The 16,557-nt window shown below is 31.7% G+C and overlaps 1 protein-coding gene across 1 annotated transcript in view; it reads right to left on the bottom strand.

Annotated features, from left to right (window-relative positions):
* Window positions 1-16,557, bottom strand: part of LOC111677236 (mucin-5AC) — a 30,281-nt gene that overhangs the window by 12,667 nt on the left and 1,057 nt on the right. The gene's annotated exons all lie outside the window — the stretch shown is intronic.

Genomic DNA, 16,557 nt, shown 5'->3' with positions numbered 1-16,557 from the left:
AATTCAAATGCTTTATTTTTTAATAATCCCCATATACTGACTGGTGATTACGTGAAACAGTTCTGTAAAATGGTCCACACAGCTATGCGATTTATAACTCTCAATTATTTTCTGTTAAGTCACTAAGTTATGCTGATAGACCAGCTATAATTACTTTTTAAAACTATTGGGCTTGAAAAATCACCCAAATAGCAGCCGTTTGTGGACTGAATTACTATAACAAAAGCCTGGTACGTAAATCGTATTTCTAGATTTAGTTCCAAAAAGTTTATATAAATACATAAAGGCGTGAAAAGTGAAAAACAAAAAAACAACCAATATAATCATCAACATTCTAAACACTAATTTTGAAATGCACTGTCTAAAAATTATTTTAAAATAATTATCACTGATTAATAAATAATAAAAAGTCTTTATATTTCACACAACAATGGTCAGTTTTATTATTTCACACAAATATTTAGTGATTAAGATTAGAAAAAAACATTACAAACTAAATCAAAACCCTGACATTCCAATTGAATGAACAAAATCTTAACATATTTGCAAACATATAAAAAAACAATCAAATGTATTGATTTAATATATAAATGACAAACCAATACAAAAGATACTTTAGTTAAAAATTATGATTTCAATTTTAATCACTAAATATAGAAGTCAATAGTCAATGCAATTTTAATGTAATATTGATGCTGCAGGGAAGGAAAACTTCATACATTTGCTAGTTTGCATATAAAAATAAGTATCAGTTACAATGGTAGGGAATATTACATAATGTAATTTAAGTTATTAATCGATGGTTAACCAGATCCGTTACCTTTTATGCTTGACTAGATTTAACAATGCATATTTATGTGAAGTCAAAAAAAATATGATAAATAAGTATAAGTAAATCTAGGTCGACAGTTGTAGGTCCTTATAGTTATGGGAAAAATTTGATTATTTTATAAAGTATGAAAAAATCGGTTCACATTTAACTCTACCCATCATATAAGGTCACCTTTAGATTAAGTTTATATAAAAATGTTCCAAAAGTCAAAAATTTTAATATTGCAAACAGATAAAGGCTGTTCAATAATTGGAAAACAAGATTTTTTTCAAAAAAACTGCTTGGTTCATCTGTAGTTTAGTATTTGAATCGTATTAGTATCTTTAAGAACTCAGCCAAGATCCCATGCACGTATAAATATGACCTTAATATAACTGCTTTAAATGCCTTTTTGATATCCATAAATCTCATATATAATGAAGCGTTGAATTCGATAGATTACTTAATACTAATGCTGATCGTATTAGTATGATCCATGCACAATCTTAATGAACTGAAGCTAGTCACATATTATGTCTGGATCCCAAGTTCGTCTAAATATGACCTTAACCATTTATTAAACTATGGATAATGCCAGTCCCAGATTAAACATGTATTATCTCAAGAGCCCATGTAAGTTTCAATATGACCTTGAGTAGCATACTGCAAGATTCGGTATCAGATTTAAAACATGCGATCAGTGAGGGCTAAATCCAGCCATAGATCAAACATTCTTGAACTCACGATCCAATGCACTTTTAAATATTCGTAAATTGTTCATTAATTGAAATAAATATATGGTAACTGCTTGATCCAACTACTTCGAACGCCGATCGTATTAAATAGTTCATACACGATCTGTAAGAGCTAAAGGATGTTACACATTGACAAGATTCTAAATCTAAATAGCCTATCTGTCAAAGCTGTACCATCTGCAGATTACAAAGTCATGATCTTACGATCACATGCACTTCTAAATATGACCATCAGTAGTCTGCCATAAGCCTCTGGATCAGTTTTAAAGTATTCGTTCTGTGAAGGTTGAAGCCAGACATTAATTAAAATGGTAAGATCTCATAATTCCATACACTTATAAATGTGACCATCAGTAGTTCACAGCAAGCCTATGGAAAAGCTATAACGTATTCCATGACCATGTCTCTCTTAAATGGCGTCTTTATATTCAATAACAAATCTTGAAGGGACTACTATACTATTCAACAAACAATTCCACGTCCGTGATATAGATTTCAAAGAGAAATATATATTTTGGCAATATTATAGAATTTTTTTTCTAGTAACGTTTGGTTTTTAAGATAGACACTCTTGAATATAGTACCTCGATATGCCTATTATACCGACCTACACCAAATTTAGAAATAATATACAATCCAAGTATAGTTAACCTGTTTAGCTTCTTGGCATTATATACAATAACAAATGTTCATAAATCACTGCATTTTAACCTAAGTTAGAACAAGTATTGGATAAGAAGGCAAAAATTAATCACTCAAGTAAAAAAATATTTCTCACACGCACTTGATGGGTTTTAAATAATTCTAAGTCAGTAAGTGTAATGTTAATGTATCGATATTCATACATACTTCATACATATTTGCAATTCGAAAAGGGCATAAGTCCATTACTTCAAAAGACTCTATTTCTATTTCACTGTAGTGATAAAATACTACAGTGATAAAAGAACATATTTTCAAGAAATGTCTTCTTAGACGTGGTAATGCCCTAACGATAATTGTAACCGCTTCCTTATTAACATACTTGTCATTGACTACTGCATATCGCTCTGATTACATAGAAGTACATTAATAACGCCTTATAAATAATGTGTTATATAAATACTTTATAATTCTAAATTCTTATTAAGCATCTTCATTGAAATATAGATGCTGTTTAAGTTTTTTTCAAACAACTTACTTGTAAGAGATTGTGGTAAGTACTTGCCTAAAATGAAGACCATGTTAAAATAATTAATTAAAATGCTATTGCGTAGGTAAATTTTAACATTTTAACCCCTTACCCAGCTAGTATTTGGAATATTGTTTGATGATTTATCAGTAAACTGAGTCATTTTTTAACCGTTTTGATGACTTGAAAATGTTTAATATGTTGAGCGCTTAAAAAATTATTCGAAAATTATCCCGATATTTGATTGAAAAATTACTATTTAAAAAACAATAACAAAATGTATAGCAATCATAAATTGATCATCTTGTTGTTAAATAGATGATGGTTTTAAAAACTTATTTTGTGATCATATATCAAGCAGAACTGCTTGATATATGATCAAATCTTAAGTGGTTATTTATGTAATTGGTTCAGAGAAGGACTCTTATAGAAAATTTGGCAAATAATTTTGTGTGGCTTAAAATGAATTGATATAATTCTCATTATGTTTAGAAAATTAAAAGTATAATTATTTCAATTAATATGATATTTATTAAGTCGATTTTCTGTGAAGGAAATTAAAATTATATTATGATTTAATTATAATAATTTTATATGTTTAATGATCTTCTACGGACGATATTTGGATGACTCATCACTAAAATAAGTCAATGTTAACCCAGTAAAAACGGAAGAAGTATGAGCAATGACGGAATGCGCCCACAGCGGTTAATATTTCTACCGGCAGCCAGAAGCCAATTAGGGCGATATCAGGTGATAGAACTATTGGATTGTATTAAAGCAAATAATTTTGTGTGGCTCTCCCATATGAGAATACTCTCATATGGGTACCTGCCCACTTGGGAATAGTCGGTAACAAATAGCTTTAAAGGGAAGGGAGCACGAGGTAGTTAACCTGACAAACACAAAACCATTCGATACAACAAAAGCTAGACTAAAAATATGGGTGAGAGAATCCCATAAGATCTCTTGGAATAATGAAATAGTGGGTAGAACCAAGATTATCCTATGGGGTGACCCTGGTGAGAGCAAGACGAAAAATCTTCTCAAAATGAGAAAGTCTGAAGTTAGTATGAAGGTACATATTGGACGTGCGGATTTAGACGTATGTGGAGCATGTGGAGAGGACAATGAAACTCTAGAACACTTTCTTTGCCACTGCCAGGCATTCGTCGAAGTTAAATCCAAGTATCTTGTAAGTGTTGTACTAATTCCGGAAATAACATTCCTGACTAACACAGATTGGAGGATTCTTAGGAATTACGTTCAGGAAACAGAGTTTCTGAACACTGAAAAATAATTTATTCAGTTCCTTTTTTCTGATAAGGAGCGCACAACAGGCCCGATAATGGCCTACGTGTATTTCTTCGGATTTGATGTATATACCCTCCTATCAACCTAACCTAACCCTATCCTAGGTCTAAATAATTCCAATTAATTTTAAAATCTGTTTTATTTTAAAAACAATAATAAAATGTACAGCAATCTCAAATAGATCTTCCAGGTGTTTCAAATATGATTGTTTATAAATTTTTTGTAGTTATATTTCGCGCATTCGGAAGATCAAAAACTGTTTTTTGCTATATAGTATTTGTCTGAAACATACAAAAAATTATTTAGAAAAGACACATAAAAGACTATAATATTATTCGAAAATAACACTAAAACAATCAGTAATTCGGCTCATTATTGACTCAAAAAAAGTTAAAAAATGAGTCAGAACTGATCAGAAGTGGGGCTCAAAAACGACTCATTTAGCAGAGTCGCGGATAAGGTACCGTTTTCTCCCGAGGAATGAATCATTTATGATCAGAAAATGAGCGCATATATGATCATTTTAATTGTGTAGAAGAGTCATAAATGACTCGAATGTGATCAAAAATGTCAAAAAATGCTAGCTAGGTAGTTTAGGAATTTCTAATTTGCCTACAGATCCGAATATAGTAAAAAAAAAACAGTTTTTTTGCTGTATAGTATTTTTCTGAAACATTAAAAAAATTAGTCAGAAAAGACACAAAAAAAAACTATAATATGATTCAAAAATAACTCTAAAACGACCAATAATTCGGCTTATTAATGACACAAAGAAGATTAAAATGTGAGTCAGAACTGATCAGAAGTGGGGCTCATAAACGTCTCGTTTAAAAGAGTAGCGTACCATTTTCTTCCGAGGAATGTATTTTTTATGATCATAAAATGAGCGCATATGATAATTTTAATCGTGTAGAAGAGTCATAAATGACTCGAATGTGATCAAAAATTTCAACAAATGCTAGCTGGGTAGTTTAGAAATTTGTAATTTGCCTACAAATCCGAATACAGTAAAACATATGTCCTTTTTACAGAAACAACATATTTAAAAATCCTGAATAAAATGGAGCCAAAAAGTTTTACAGCCATTTAAAAAAAATGTGACTAATGCCCTTTTTGAAATGATATATTCATTTATATTATATTTAAAAATGACGAAATACTTGTACTAGCTGATTTCCAAATCAATAAAACCATTAACCGCAAATAGTAAAATGTATCATATTTATCTTTGCAAATAAAATATATTTCCTTAAAGTCAATTACTATAGCAAACATATTTTCTACGTATATTTGATTAGAAAATACTATATATTTAGTTCATGTTGCATTCAGTTATCAGGAAAATTTAGCGCCATCAATGATTACAATACTTGATATTATTATGAATGTTATAGATTACACATCAATTCATATAGCCGAACTATTATTGTTTTTTATATTTCTTTAAATCTTTATTCAAATAATTTATCCCTAGGGCCATGAACTTAAATATAATTACTTAAATTAAATTTTAATTTGGTTATAAATATGTAAATATTAAAATGTATATACACATTCTCTCTTTACATATAATACATATATATAACTGCATTTAACTCATAATTACTCATATTTATAAAGGATCTAGGAATTTTTAAGAAAAAGGCACGTACCATTTTATTTTGTACGTAGTTGTAGTATAGAATATTCTTAATGAAATATTTAATATAAAATGCAAATCACATACATACACACATATATACACGTGTTAGTACTTGAACAGCTTATTTCCTTATTTTAGTATTCAAATGCTATCTATTTTAGAACCCTCACGAAAAAATTGTCCTTAAATTTCAAATAATAAACACTTTTTTGGACTTTACTGGTATTAGTAAGTAGTAGTTGCCAATAAGATAAGAACTCTTAAGTTTGTTAAATTCTAAAGAAGTTTAAGCTATTCTGAACCCAAAATCTGTTCTAAGAATTTGTTTTTTGAATAGTCATTTCAAACGAAAGCGACAAACAGTAAATGGCGTGAAGCACATGATGGAAGAGCAAATATGACAAGTGATCATCATTTGTCGGGGAGTTATGTGTTAAGGTAGTTTAGTTCCATGTATATTGGGAGTGATATTATTCCGGAAATAACATTCCTCACTAAAATTGATTGTAAATGCTTAGGAATTACGTCCAGGAAACTGAGTTTCTGAACATTAAAAGATATCTATCCATTTGAGGACATAGACGTGACAATGGTGACTTTGAGCCTATGTATCTATTCTAAAACTTCATGAACAGTCTTTGGCTCTTGCAAGAAGTTTAATTGAATGAATTGGAATAGAGTGAAATCCATATACCTCGTCCATGAAACACTTGTGCAAAGTAAACACGTCTGACAATACAAAGGATGACCTTAAAGAGCAATGGCTCAACTAGAATCATGTCACAAAGAACACGAAAGTTAAGTATAACTCAATACTTAACGGCCTAAGCTTCAAAGGATCAACAACATCAGCAAGTACGCACAATTGGTTAGTTGTTAGTTAGTTTAAAAGGTGGATGTACGCTACATGGGATCCGAAGAAATACACATTGCTGTATTTTAGTTTCTTTAGTAGAGACTTTGGTTGGAATCAAGCCCCACGAATTTTGAGCACCCAAATCACAGCAGAAAGTTCTTAAGCAGACGAATTGTTCTAGCCCATAAAAAACCATACCAGAATAAATTACTACTAAATTATCCATCACCGAGAAGAGTGTAAGGTTACTAATCTCTAGGTGACAACGGAATTAGAAATATAATACTTCTAATTATTCAATCAACTTGGAAAGGCTAGAGCTAGAGGGGTTAACTGTTTAGGAGCGACGTTTTAGATCATAATTATTGGTGTGGTGATTCTTTAAAGAACCTCCGATAGAGTGAGACAGAAACAAACTATATACAGACCCCAAAATTGCAATAAAGACCACCTTAACAGAATTACTGTTTCATAGACTTCGAAATAGCCTTCGATCTATGATGTGATTTGGGAATGCAAACACAGAAGTGGTAAGTTATTGAGCAGTCCAATAACAGTGTGTACTTTGCTATAAGGGAGGATTTTACATTGATTCAAACATGTGCTATACTAAAGTCAATTTGGATGCCCTGATCCAGTTTATTTAAGCACCAAAATTTCCACTATACGTGCACTTACCTCAAGTTCTTGAGCTATGGAATCTCTGACAATTGCTGGCCCATTACTTAACTTCCGAGATGCAAAAACAGGACCTAAAATAAGCCGACACTTTGTTCATTTTCACAGAGAACATACTGTGGTAAAACTAGTATGAACAGAGTTTACCCTAAACATACCTGGATAAGAAAGAAATATTCAATCGTATAACTTGTATGAGATACCTTCAATCCATCATCATTCAACTCTGCATTCATCCGACACACTGATAAGATAAAACAAGTAAAAAATAAAATGTGATTTAGTTGCCATAATAAAGCATTTACGTTGAATTGTGCCTTGCCTCAAATATACATACTTAAGTCGTTTATTGGTGAATAAAACTGTGGACATTTAAATGAAATTTTGATAAAGGCTAGGGTCATATAAGGACCTATTATTATGGAATGAGGGCCATCAAGTCTAGTATAGCACTTGGTTTTTCAGCTTTTTGTCGAGATATAATTATGAATATAAAACCCTATTCCAGAGTTCAGTTGTATGGGGGATAGGTGAAATAATGAACCGATGTTAACCATTTTCAATAGGTCTACGGTACCATAAAAGATCATGTGACAATTTTCATTGAATTATCTCAAAAATTGTATTTTGATTACAAATTTTACAAGTCCTATTCGGGAGTTCAGTTGTATGGGGGCTATTTGAAATAATCGACAGATGGTAACCATTTTCAATAGGTACCAGAAAAGATCATGTACCAAATATCATTGAATTATCTTCAAAATTGCGACCTGTAGTTTGCTTACAAGGTTTACATGGACAGACGGACCACTAACTCTTTTAACCGCTATTTTCTCTCCACACGAAGTTTGGGTTTAAACCACAGACACTACGTGGATCACGAAGAATCTTTAAACAACTGTACAGCCACCCTTAATATCAGATTATGTGGTTTTCTTGTTCGACTTCAAATCAAATCATTCCAAGAAAGTTCGAGGAGTGAAATGACATCATTTGTTTATAGTGCGGCAGACTATACAATGCACCAAGATGAGGGTCCTTTAACAAGTTTTCTTGTTTTCTTGCCCCTGGGGGTATGCACGTATTCGTTTGTGCCTAATCATACGGTAATAACATTCCTTATGGATAGGAAAACTGCCACAAGTGGTAATGAATTGACCAGATTCATTGACCAGAAATCAATTAAATGACTTCACCAAAACTAACGTAGAATGGAATACACAGAATATAGGAAAGGGACGCACAATTCATACATGGGCAAGTTAACTAGCAACGTTGGGGAAATTTATGGCTTTAGCTAAATAGATTTAATAATTCACAATCTATGGCTGAATTATCGCATACGAAAAACTTTCGAAATTTTGTTAAAATAAATTATATCCTTTAAATATATTTGATCCTTTGGCCCCTGAAACACCAAATAGAAGGCAGTATTAACTTAATACGTAGTATATGAGTGACTTAAAGAATGACTAATGCAGGGGCCATTTTAACTACTATAAGTGGCCTCCGGTAGGTTAGTGGTTAGTGTTCTAGTCTGGTAGACCAGAGGTGGTGGGTTCGATTCCCACCCGTGGCACTGGTTGAGGAGCGCACAACAGGCCCGATTGAGGCCTAGGTGTATTTCTTCGGATTTGATGTGTATACATCCTCCTTTCAAACTAACTAACTACTATAAATTTGATTTGAAATACTCTATCCTATAGTAAGTATTATAAACATATATGTCATTAACTAAAACTTTTCGTTGAGTGTAATATTTCTTACGTATTTTAACCTACTTTTAAGTTACGAGTATGATTTTATGGTACATAAATGCATTTTTTTACTACAAACATTTCGTCTAAAAAGTGGTAGTTGCTTGCAATACATTGAATTTATGATAAAGAAAACTTAATGGTTGTTTTATTTTCTCCTTTGACATAAACCTAAAGTAAAAGTAAAAGGGAGTACAAAACATATAAAAACATATGGTTTATAGTAAAAATATGCAATTAAGAATTGAAATATGAAAAAAAAACAAGATTTAAAAGGAATTTTAAATAAATATTGTAATAAAAACGAACGTGATTGTGCAAGTGTAACCATTTTTGTATGCATTCATTTTTTTAACAAAGTATTTATATTAAAGTACTTTGTATTTGGTTTATTTAAGAAGCATCATTTCATTTTGTATAGGTTTACTGGATCTTTGTAATCTTATCTTTTTTTTGATATTTTTTTCTGTTAGATATTAAACTAAAGATGAGAAATATTTTATTTTAATTACTTTAGGAAATTTGTATGAAAAAACACTCAGTTTTTAAGTTATATTTGAGCTATTTTCATATCAGTTATGTATGTTCTAAAAAAAGAGAACAATTAAACAAGTATAGTCGGGCATAGCCGACCAAATGATACCCACCAGTTATGAAATAAAACTGATTTTCTAACTAAGACTTTAGACTTAATTTTTCATAGAATTATCTTGGTTATCGTATAAGGTTTACATTCAACTCAGAACTTTATTCTAGAGTATACGATAAGATCTTAAAGGACGAATATTTTGTACATTACAAACGTCATTACACTATAGTTGTACATGTCTTATCGACAGTTACTATCAAATCTACAGATTAGGCCAAATGTATCGACGTGATCCTGCGATCACTCTCGAAAAATTACTACGAAATACGAGCGAACAATGCATCAAGTAGAAAACTCGTCATTTTTAAAAATTAAGGAGAAAGTTGTACTTGGTATGGACTACAAGCAATCTAAACATTATTAGAAGATTCAATTTCCGAGTCCATTAATAAAAACATCATCACCATCAACTTTTCGCTACCAGGTTGAAGTTGAATAGATGTTGCAGCAAGTGGGTTACTTACATAACCAAGTTTTCGATCTGCAAAAGTGGCTATATGAGGAACAGAGAAAGAAGTTGATAGTGAGTCCAGCTAAGGACAGTTCCAAAGATTTTAGAACAAAAGATAATTCCATCTTCGAATGAGTTAAACATTAAACACAAACAAAAATTATCTCCTCGTTTTCTAAAATACTGTCAAAACCAAGCTGTACGTCTTTTTAACCAGAAATCAAAAATGAGAGTAAAACCAAGTCAGCTATTGAGAAGACGAAAACGTTAGCTGAATCAACGCTGAAATTGCGGGCTTTTGAAAAACATATTCCTAAAAATGCTGAGGAGTAAACCAGACACTGAAAAAGGAAAAAGGCCGTCCTCTTTCCAGTAAAAGAAATTGTTTTATACGGAAAGTTCTTTTAAGCGCTCACCACTGGTCGTAGTTAGGAAGAGGAATCTTCTGGTACTCTTCAAGTCAACTATATAGTTCTAATAAGGCAAAATGCTGTAATTGGTTATTTCTCAATTACATATTACAAGTAATTGTAATTGATCATGTAGTCAATTATTTTGTGTAATCATTACCTCCCATGCCTGGCAAGGAGACAGTTTATCTGTATTTTCCAAAACCACGATGTTGCCTACAGTAGACACTGCAGGCTTTCTGAAATAGTCAAATCCATGACTGATCAATGACAAGTAATTGTAAATGATCATAAAGGCGATTACTTTGTGTAATCATTAGACCCCATGTCTGGCAAGGAGACAGATTATACGTATTTTTTAAAACCACTAAGTTGCCTACAGTATCAATAGCCTGAAATAGTCAAATCCTAAGAGCAAGACAGAACCATGATTGAGGTTATGCATACCTACTTCCGAAAATTAATTCGTCTGTGATACCCTACATCGATACCGACTTAAAAGTTTTGGTTTTGCAAGTTTCAGGTTTGCAGGTCTTTCAGCTGAAACCAATTTTTAAATCAATGTAACTAAAGTTGACATGATTTCACATTATTTTAGATTTCACTTTTTGTAAATAAATCAATTCATTACATTATCTTAAAACTAACTTTGTGACTCTTAAAACTTACAACCCTTATGATTTTTAAGGTTTAACGAAAAATAGATGGTTCGCTTTCATAACAAACAATAAATAACGATTTTATTAAAATTTTATAAAGCCAACAAATAAAAGGGGTTTTGTTATATGTTATGTACTCATGTGTTCTTATTTGTTTACAGTGACAAGCAAAACATATAACAGAGAAAATATTGTATGTATATTGCAAAACTACATTTTGTATTGTCCAGATTCAATGTCCTAAACTTATTGCATACATTGTTAAACTTTTACTAGACACTGTATGCATTTATTTAGTTTTTCCTACTAACATGTCTCGAATGTATTGTTACTTGGCACATGCAATAATTTATTTAATAATCGCAAATGTTTACATGTCTTAAAGGTGTGGCTCAAAAATTAAATGTTGTGAAGTAAAAACGAAAGGAAATAAAATATTCTAAACATAAATATTACGATTGTTTTCAAAAGAATTTCTATTACTATATAACGCAGTTGGTAACTTTATATATAAAAGTTATATGAAATTTAGTTTTACCTGTTCCAATCAGTTTTACTATTTAAACTAGTCGGCGTCCGTCGAACATATGTATCCTACACTAGTAATTTTTGGTAGATTTGGAAAAAGATGCAGAACCCCAAAACTAGACTGTATACAAGACTAAAGACTATACTATACCAAGGACTATACTAGAATAAAAACAAGACTAGACTAGACTGAACTAGACTATAGACTAGACTATAGACTAGACTATAGAATAGACTATAGACTAGACTATAGACTAGACTATAGACTAGACTATAGACTAGACTATAGACTAGACTATAGACTAGACTATAGACTAGACTATAGACTAGACTATAGACTAGACTATAGACTAGACTATAGACTAGACTATAGACTAGACTATAGACTAGACTATAGACTACACTAGACTATAGACTAGACTATAGACTAGACTATAGACTAGACTATAGACTAGACTATAGACTAGACTATAGACTAGACTATAGACTAGACTATAGACTAGACTATAGACTAGACTATAGACTAGACTATAGACTAGACTATAGACTAGACTATAGACTATACTATAGACTAGACTATAGACTAGGCTATAGACTAGACTATAGACTAGACTATAGACTAGACTATAGACTAGACTATAGACTAGACTAGACTATAGACTAGACTAGACTAGACTAGACTATAGACTAGACTATAGACTATAGACTAGACTAGACTATAGACTAGACTATAGACTAGACTATAGACTAGACTATAGACTAGACTAGACTATTGACTAGACTATAGACTAGACTATAGACTAGACTATAGACTAGACTATAGACTAGACTATAGACTAGACTATAGACTAGACTATAGACTAGACTATAGACTAGATAGACTAGATAGATAGATAGATAGATAGATAGATAGATAGATAGATAGATAGATAGATAGATAGATAGATAGATAGATAGATAGATAGATAGATAGATAGATAGATAGATAGATAGATAGATAGATAGATAGATAGATAGATAGATAGATAGATAGATAGATAGATTAATAAATAAATAAATAAATAAATAAATAAATAAATAAATAAATAGATAGATAGATAGATAGATAGATAGATAGATAGATAGATAGATAGATAGATAGATAGATAGATAGATGATAGATAGATAGATAGATAGATAGATAGATAGATAGATAGATAGATAGATAGATAGATAGATAGATAGATAGATAGATAGATAGATACAGACAGACAGATAGTTGGAGATTTATTAAAAATTTTCCGCGCTGATTGCTTATAGGTAAAGATGTATATTAAATCCTTTCTCAGTGCATCTGGGGGGCATTCGATGTTTGTAATATTAATAATATCTCATATAACAAAAAAGCCGGTTAGTTGTCCAATCTCTGAACGATCTTCCATAGAGTATTTACTTTAAGTATTAAAACAATTTCTTTAAAGTGAATATATTTTCTTACAACATTTCTCACACAATCTGTATTTAGCTATTAAATTAAATGAATCAAATACACGTTTAAATTTCAAGCAGTTGCAATTCACCACGAAAGTGGAACAACTATATAAACCCATAAGATTAAAGCTAATTACTGTGAAGTGTAAACGTTAAACGACCTTGACCAATTATCATATTTTTTTTAATAATTTTAAAGATTGTTTTTTTTATTTTTCCAAAAACATGTTTGTTGACTTTTAATTTCAATGGAATTCTTTACAGACAACAAAAAATACAAAAACACTTGTTTAATAATTAGTAGTATTTATTTCAACAATTTGTTATTATATTTTTTCACTGTACGTAGAATATGGTTTAATACTTTTTTACGCTGCACAGTGGGAACAAATCGGAAAGAAAGGGAAGTTAAATCAAAAATTTCTTATTGTAAGATTTGTGTTATGAATTTGAATCCATAGACTTGCAGTGAGTGTGCTTAATAGTTTCCAAATAATGGGAATTTTGACACGTTCACTTCTTTTGTTAAGGATATTCTGGGCGGATTGGACATCTAGAAATTACAGAATTATTTCCACTTTTTGCTAAAGAAAAGAAATAACTCCACTGTGCAGCACACAACTGCCAGTTTAAAAAAAATCAACAAAATTTAAAAAATTATACAATTTATTTTGTATTTCTCTTTCTCTGTCCGTTTACCTTTGTATATATGAATATGTGTTAATTTAAATAATTAAACGTTTTTCCATTACCTCTTAAAGTATAACATGTATATACTAGTGTGTATAGTATGTCCGTCAATGTATTAAAAATTATTTGTTTATTTCAAACACGTCTGTGGTTTGATATTTGTTTTAAGTAATTTTCTTTCCCTATTTGTTTAAGTGCAATTGAATATTCATTGAATGCGGTAAAAGAGAGTATAAGCTGATTTTTTTTTTGTTCAGTTGTGCCAAACAATACCAGACTAAAAACACAATAAAATTAATTATTTAGAGAAATTATTTACGACGAGTTGTGTTTTACTTGTACTAGTATCAATGAATTTTAGTTATTTTTGTTTGGGCTCAAAATTTAATTCAAGAGAAATTGTAAATAAAACAGTGGAATCTGTAATATACAGATCCCTTGTATTTTGGACTTAAAGAAGAATACATTTATTGCAGAGCAATACAACAAAGTTCAATGCTCAGTATGCAGTGAAATAACAGGTGCTTTAAGAACTATTGGTTCGAAAACTCTGAATACTATATTGCGCATCATATTTGTGAGAAACTTAACTCATGTAAAGGCTTATCTCATCCAGAAGTTGCAGACCAACCTTGAGCCAACCATACTAAATATACACATACGAACTTTGACAAACTCATTCAAGTTAGAGTTCCATCCGGGAGAGAGTGCATCATCACAGATGGTTCTAAAATAAACTTCGATCTTGGTTTTGATGTGTTCTTCAAAGAAGCAGAAGTCTTCTCAGCAACTGTAGTGTTTGGATTATGTCACTCTGTAGGGTACTATATGACCTCAATATTTGCAGACAACAACCACTTTCATATTTGTCAGATAATGCAAGAAAGATTTGTCAAGGCTGGCTATCATATATACATTACCCTCGTTTGTATGCCTCAATGTAGGGCATAGACTAGATATCTACAATGCAGTTTCAGTTCCTCAGGTTCTATCTTAAAAATGGAGTAATCAAGGCATATGCATAAAGAGAGACCAATTTATTGTCACCTTGTTTCAATGAGATCAGTACAAGACATATTATAACCCGAAATTAAGAAAACCCGGCTTGGTCGCAGTTTCAAAGACAAGGAAAAGGAAGAGTCGGTTTTTCATATTCTCTGCGAATAACCTGCTCTATCAGTTAAGTTAAACGTATACCCTCTGAAAATACATTTTCAAATGGGTACAATCGTTAACGACTAATGAAAAGCAGGACATAGATGTAGACTCAGGAATCACAACTAGATTATCAAGAATGCTGCCAGGGATAACAACGAAATATCGTAGGAAGGAATTCACATAGGAAAGCTGCTTCTACACTTGCAGTAACCACTTTCATTAGATGTCTCCTTAATGTGTTAATTAATCTGACAACCGGTGGTAACAAAATGGAGTTTACCAATCTAAACTCTTAGAGTAAATTAGGTGCTGAGTGTAAACTGAGATAACGATAGGCAATTTTTGTGCATGGATTGGACCGGTTCATGTAGAACTTAGCTAGAGAACTTGAGCTATCTAACCTCTGACCATTGCTGCCCCGCTGCGTAACTTCCTAGTTGTAAAACATCATTTTCGTTTACAACCACGCAGATGGGATGGCCTCTGTTGATTTGGCAACAGTACCTAGACCGAAGTACGAATCCATCAAATGAGCCGAGACTTTGTTCTTACTCACAAGGGCACACTGTGATATGATACCTTTCATCCATTATCAGACAACCCAAAACACTTCCCATTTATCCGACACATTCATAAGAGAAAAGAATACGACACATTCATTATAGGTATACGGGTGGGGTGAGGGCCGCATACCCCACATTCATCCCGTATCATATACAATTAATACCAACTCATTTTTAACGATTAGTCCCACAGTCACTCCTCTGTGGAGTATCTGTTGTTTCGGCAACAGCACCGAACTTATCCCGAAATATTGACTTTACCTTAAATCAGTTTTTTAATCGCAACTCACTCTTCCCACGAATTTGGGTTTTACCCTCAGCCACTACGTGGATCCCGAAGGAACCTCAACCAACTGACCGCCAGAACATAGTCATGAGTGCAACTGGCCACCCGTAGTACCAGATTATGTGGTTCTCTGGTTAGACCTCTTTTCAATTTATGCAAGGACTAAGCCAGGCAGTCAACTGTAAACACCAATTTATAGTCCCAGCCGACTAGAGGTATTGGTAGCACCTATCTACCCCCGGATTGCAATACACCAAGATGGGATCTTTCATTAAGTATAATATACCCGTGTGGGTTTACACCGTAGACATTTCAAACCGATTTAAAGTCTGATCAAATGATAGACCATTACTTGACAACACTGAGATTTGCAAATAAATTTGTCAACAAGTTTTGCGAGAAGAGTCATAAAACCGGAACTTCATGTTCTAATCATTCTTCAAAAACCACGAAAAGTGTCTGTTACAACCCTGTTTTCCTTCAATCATCTTAAGACGAATTATAAAATCTATTTATACTCAATTAAAAAATGTTAAAAATTCGAAATACAATAATTAGATTGTTTTATTGTGTTTTTTTTTCGGGAAAAGTATCAGACAACTGATTGACAACATATGGCAATGCTAAGTCCAATTTTACTCAGAACTCAGAATAGCAAAATGCCAAAAAAGTTATTAAAATTTTAGAATAAAAAAATTCACAAAAATCG

Source organism: Lucilia cuprina, chromosome 6, assembly GCF_022045245.1.
Source record: "Lucilia cuprina isolate Lc7/37 chromosome 6, ASM2204524v1, whole genome shotgun sequence".
Taxonomy (NCBI): domain Eukaryota; kingdom Metazoa; phylum Arthropoda; class Insecta; order Diptera; family Calliphoridae; genus Lucilia; species Lucilia cuprina.
This window is presented reverse-complemented; position numbering and strand designations above follow the sequence as displayed.